This window comes from Silurus meridionalis, chromosome 25, assembly GCF_014805685.1.
Source record: "Silurus meridionalis isolate SWU-2019-XX chromosome 25, ASM1480568v1, whole genome shotgun sequence".
NCBI lineage: Eukaryota > Metazoa > Chordata > Actinopteri > Siluriformes > Siluridae > Silurus > Silurus meridionalis.
The window spans coordinates 9172442-9178868 of NC_060908.1; the positions used below are offsets into that span (position 1 = coordinate 9172442).

At 50.0% G+C, this 6427-nt stretch overlaps 1 pseudogene; it reads left to right on the plus strand.

Annotated features, from left to right (window-relative positions):
• Positions 1–363: 363 nt before the first annotated feature.
• LOC124379481 lies at positions 364–5996 on the plus strand (annotated as a pseudogene).
• Positions 5997–6427: the final 431 nt, after the last annotated feature.

Sequence of the window (6427 nt, forward strand, 5' to 3'; positions counted from 1 at the left end):
CGCTCTTCACGAGGCGCCGTTCAGGGCTGCGGCCGCGTGATGGGTTTGGCTGTGTCAGGTGAGAGAGCGTTGTGGCTCAACCTGTCAGGCTTGGGTGACACACAGAAAGCGGACGTCATGGATGCTGCCTACGACCCCGCTAAAGGTCTGTTCGGTCCTGCTCTAGAGAAGATGAGAGAAACCAGCACTCTCAGGAAACAGGAGGACGAAGCATTCAACCTCTGTTTGCCTCGTAAGCTGTCTCAGAGCACGCCTCAGCCAGCGCGACGGGTTTTGCCGCAGCCGCTGCGAGGGAAGACCGATAAACGCTAGGAGCTCAAGATCGACTCGGCGGACAGCAAGCTGGTCAACGTCCGAGATCGGATGGATCGGGACCGTGGGGAAAGCATTAATTTGTGGCCGCGGCGGCTAAAAACCGTCCGCCCCACCCGAGGAGCGGAAGAAGAAGCGTGCGACCTGACACGCGAATGTTCTCCTATCCTCCTTTCTCCGCTGGCGAAGAAAGGAGAAGGAACGCAGCCCGGTTCTAAGTTCCGTAAGGGCTTCCTCTCTAGTTTTCCTCGAGTTCGAGGCTTAAGGGAAAATGTTCAGTGTCACCAAGCACTCCCGACATTTGTTCTCTCGCACGTCAGTTCAGACGATTGCGCAATAAAGATTACATCATCGCATCCAAGCCACGGGCTGAGGGCGATGTGTTCGACAATACAAAACACAATAAATGTGGCACTTTCGCATCCAGGCGATCAGCCGAGGGCGATAGTGTGCGAAAATCCCGAGATTCCGGCGTGCACCCCCCCAGTTTTACCACTGGAGGGCGCGCTCGCTCTGTCAGCGAAGCCCTGCGCGGCGACGGTTGTGACGTCATCAATGCGCGACCAGAGTTGTGTACGCGCAGGTTCCCTTTCTGCGCACCTAGTCAATTGGCGCGCATGCGCGGTTCCTTCGTGGGTTTTAAACACGGTTTCACGGGGATACAGGCTTCAATTCGCAATGAAACCACCCAGATTCAACAGTGTGTTGATCTCGGTGGCCAAAGGGGAGTCGGCTCGCGTCCTAACGACCGAGATCGACTCTCTTTTGAGCAAAAGGGCAATCAGAGTTGTTCCGGAGGCGGAAAGCCGTCAGGGTTTTTACTCCCGGTACTTTGTGATCCCGAAGAGAGGGAGCGCATCTCTCCGTCCGATCTTGGATTTGCGTGTGTTAAACAAACACCTGAGAAAATATTCATTCAGAATGTTGACACACAAAGCACTCTGTCGGTCGATCCGTCCAAACGATTGGTTTGTGACGATCGATCTGTCAGACGCCAGATTTTCACATAGACGTTTACCCGTCACACAGAAAATATTTGAGGTTTGCGCACAGAAGCACTGCCTACGAGTTTCAAACCATTCCGTTCGGACTGTCTCTCGCTCCGAGAACTTTCAGCAAGTGTGTGGAGGCGGCTCTTTTGCCGTTGAGAAACAGCGGGATTCGGATTTTGTCTTATATAGACGATTATCTGATATGCTCCTCGTCAAGAGAGCAAGCGGTCAGAGATGCGGTGAGCGTAGTCACTCATCTCTGCAGCTTGGGTTTCAAAATAAACAGGGAAAAGAGCCGCTTGTGTCCCGCGCAGTGCGCGGAATATCTGGGACTCAGTATAAATTCCCTCTCTTATCGAGTCACGCTGACAGAGAGAAGAATCGCATCTCTCATTCAGTGTCACTCCCGTTTTTGGGCTGGGTCTATGGTCCCGTTCCGAGTGTGCCTACGAATGCTGGGTTTAATGGCCTCAGTGATTTCTGTGGTGCGTCTGGGACTTCTCATGATGAGAGATTTTCAGAGATGGGTCGCGCGGTTGCGCTTATGTCCCCGACGTCATCTCAATCGGCCGGTCAAAATAACACATTCGTGCGTATTAGCGCTCCGCCAATGGGGATGCCCCGCGACTCTTCGGTCGGGGATTCCCTTGGGGGCGGTGTCGTCGCGAGTTACTATGACGACGGACGCGTCTTTGAAGGGCTGGGGTGCGACCCTTATGGGCAGAGCTGTGAACGGTGTGTGGCCACCACAGCTGATCCCGAGACATATAAACTACTTGGAGTTGTTGGCAGTATTTCTGGCACTGAAACACTTTCTGCCTTTCATAAAGGACCGACATATGTTGGTGAAAACAGACAATTCCACAGTGGTCGCAGACATCAACCGGCAGGGGTGTGCGCTCCTCCAGCTGCATCAGTTGGCAAGGAAACTGATAATGTGGTGCGACACAAGGTTTTTGTCCATCAGGGCGACTCATGTTCCAGGCGTATGGAACAGGGGTGCAGATCTATTGTCCAGGGGAAACCCTCTGTACGGGGAATGGAAACTGCACGCTCAGGTGGTGGAGCAGATATGGCAGAGATACGGCCGGGCCGCCGTAGATCTCTACGCCTCGTGAGAAAACGCTCAGTGTCCTCTGTTCTTTTCTCTAAGGGACGAAGATGCACCGTTGGGTGTGGATGCGCTAGCCCACCCGTGGCCAAACGTTCTTCTCTACGCGTTCCCTCCGCTGAGCTTGATTTCCCCCAACCTGGCCAGGGTCAGAGAACTCAGCTTGTCACTGATTCTGATAGCTCCACGTTGGGCTTCCAGGCACTGGATCGCAGAAATAGTTCAGCTACTGTCGGATCAGCCTTGGCCACTCCCTCCACGGAGGGACCTTCAATTCAATTCAATTCATTTTTATTTGTATAGCGCTTTTAACAATGAACATTGTCTCAAAGCAGCTTTACACAGATAATGTGGTGATTAAACATAAATATGTTCTTTGTAAGTATGTTTGTCCCTGATGAGCAACTGTGGCAAGGAAAAACTCCCCGAGATGGCATAAGGAAGAAACCTTGAGAGGAACCAGACTCAAGAGGGAACCCATCCTCATCTGGGTTGCACCAAATGTCCATTTGAAGCAGATATACAATGTTGTGGGGTACAGTGATGATGATCAGAAGCAAACTGCACTCCCGAGTCAGTGCAGCAGACCGCCGACACCAACTACAGTCCAATCCGTCCTCAAAGCACCCGTTCTACTCCGAATTAAGAGACCGTCCCGAGCTGCACAGAAGTGTGAAGATCCAAGGAGGGGAGAGGGGCAGGAACACTGGTCACTGGAGCCTCAGGAGCATGTTTAACTCGACCGAGAGAGAGAGAGAGAGAGAGAGAGAGGGTGACGGGAAGAGAAGGATATGGATTATTAAGTGTAACTATTGGTGTATGAAAGTTAATGTCACTGTGCAGTTTGGACTCCGGCAAGACTCGCTATGGCAGCATAACTAAAAGGGAGAACCAGAAGGTAACACAGACATGAGGGATCTCTGGGATAAGAGACGACCCACCACACCACCGTCAACAAACCTGAGTGAACGTGTGAATGTGAGGGGACGACAGCATACAAATATACCAGTTCACCAAACACTCTATATCCATGTTCCCTCCAGATCTGTGCCTTTACCTAAGAGAAATCTACTGATAAAAGGCTTGACTAAATAAATACGTTTTCAACCTCGACTTGAACACTGAGACTGTGTCTGAGTCCCGAACACTGATTGGAAGGCTGTTCCATAACTGTGGGGCTTTATAAGAGAAAGATCTGCCCCCTGCTGTAGTCTTCATTATTTGAGGAACCAACAGATAGCCAGCACCTTTTGATCTAAGTAGGCGTGGAGGATCATACTGGTACAGAAGTTCACTCAGATACTGCGGTGCGAGACCATTGAGTGCTTTATACGTCAGTAGTAATATTTTATAGTCAATGCGAGATTTGATTGGGAGCCAGTGTAGACTGATTAAAACAGGGGTGATGTGGTCATATTTCCTAGATCTAGTGAGGACCCTTGCTGCTGCATTCTGGACTAACTGAAGCTTATTGATGCACTTACCGCACACCCAGACAGTAAAGCGTTACAGTAGTCTAATCTAGAAGTAACAAAAGCATGAACCAGTTTTTCTGCATCCTGTAACGACATCATATTTCTAATCTTAGCAATATTTCTAAGGTGAAAGAAGGCGATTCTGGTGATATTATTCACGTGAGACTCAAAGGAAAGACTCGGGTCAATAATCACACCAAGGTCTTTGACAGCCGTACATGCTGAAACAGAAACACCATCCAGAGATGCTACGTAATCGGAAAGTTTACTTCTAGCTGCATGTGGTCCTAGTAAAAGTACTTCCGTCTTATCTGAGTTGAGCAGAAGAAAGTTATTAAGCATCCACTGTCTAATGTCCTTTACACACTTCTCAACATTGTTAAGCTGATCTCTCTCATCTGGCTTTGCTGAAATATACAGCTGTGTGTCATCAGCATAGCAATGGAAGCGAATCCCATGTTTATGAATAATTTCACCAAGAGGCAGCATATATAAGGAGAAAAGCAGTGGGCCTAAGACAGATCCTTGAGGAACACCAAACTTTACCTCATAGAGTGTGGAGAACTCACCATTTACATCCACAAACTGATAGCGATCAGTCAAATAAGACCTGAGCCAAGAGAGAGCTGTTCCCTTTATTCCTACAACATTCTCAAGTCTAGCAAGCAGTATAGTGTGATCAATGGTGTCAAAAGCTGCACTAAGGTCGAGCAAAACAAGTAAGGAGACAAAACCCTGATCAGAGGCCAATAACAGGTCATTTACCACCTTAACTAGCGCCGTCTCTGTGCTATGATGAGGCCGAAATCCTGACCGATACATTTCAAAAATGTTATTCATAAGCAGATGTGAGCATAACTGCTGTGCTACAACCTTTTCTAAAATTTTGGATATAAAGGGGAGATTTGATATCGGTCTGTAGTTGGACAACTGACATGGGTCAAGGTCAGGTTTCTTAATAAGGGGGTGGATAACCTTCTGTCCCAGGCGGGCGGGGAGATTTATCATCCGCACCCGGACAGAATTGCTCTCTGGGCCTGGCCCGTGAGAGGTGGAACTTGAGTGTGGCTGGTTTGCCCCAATCGGTTATACACACTATCCAGAGTGCCAGGGCCTCGTCTACTCGCACGCTTTATGACAATAAATGGCGGGTTTTTGAGGAGTGGTGTGGCCGCGGTCACATTGTCTCTTTCCAGTGTTCTGTGGGAGACATTTTGTGTTGTCTCCAGGATTTGCTGGAGAAAGGGAAAGCTTTTTCTACTTTGAAAGTGTATCTGGCGGCTATTTCCGCATGTCACGTCGGGTTTAATAACGAATCTGCGGGTCGGCACCCTTTGATTAGCCGGTTTATGAAAGGTGCACGCCGTATAAGGCTGGTGTCTCGCGGTTAGTGCCTCAGTGGGACCTGTCCTTGGTTTTGAAGCCTTTCTCATCACCCTTCGAGCCGGTGGATGGCGTAGGGCTGAAATTTCTTTCTCTTAAGACGGTGCTGCTTGTGGCTCTAGTGACTGCTAAGCGTGTGAGCGAGCTGCAAGCCCTGTCTGTCAGTCCGTCCTGTCTACAGTTCGCCCCTGGGCTCACGAAGGTTTCCTTTCGCCCTAACCCGGCGTTCGTGCCTAAGGTGGTGGATTCTTCTTATAGATGTCCCGTTCACGGAACTTTCGGCTTTTCACCCACCTCAGGAGGAGGATGGCTTGAGTTCCTTGTGCCCGGTGCGGGCCTCCATACGTATGTCAGAGAACAGCGGGTTTCAGAAAATCGGACCAGCTGTTTGTGTCTTGGGCTACCCCTCACAAAGGGAAGCCGTTGTCGAGTCAGCGGCTGTCCCGCTGGATTGTGGAGGCTATATCTATAGCGTATGAATGCTGTGGTTCTCAGGCTCCCACGGGTCTGAGGGCCCACTCTACTAGAGGGATGGCGACATCATGGGCCCTGCTTAAGGGTGTCTCTGTTCAGGATATTTGTGCGGCGGCTGGCTGGGCCACGCCGCACACCTTGTGCGGTTTTATAGACTAGATGTGTCTGAGTCATCCTTGGCACATGCAGTGCTGAGTGCCAGGCGTTCTGAGCCTATGTGATTGACCTGTGCAATCCGGGAGCAGTCTATATCTCCCATAGTGAAACACCGAGCGGTTAGAAAAAGAACGATGGGTTACTTAACGTAATCCCGGGTTCTTTGATAACAGAGTGAGGTGTTTCACCAGCACTTCCCTCCTTGCACGGGGACGGGAAGAAATCTCGCTGCAATGATGTTAGAAGGGGTCGACCTGAGGGATAAAGGTGGGGCGGAGCCTGATCTCAGGTCGACCTGTCTGTCAAGACAGACGTGGTGTCATTAGAGCTTCCGTAGTTGGTCACGCCCAAAGCGATTCCCATAGTGAAACACCTCACTCTGTTATCAAAGAACCCGGGATTACGTTAAGTAACCCATCGTTTCATGATATAGATCAGGGGTGTCCAAACTACGGCCCGCGGTCAGTTTTTATTGGCCCGCAGCAAATTCTGAAAATATAATTGAATATGGCCCGCACATGGCG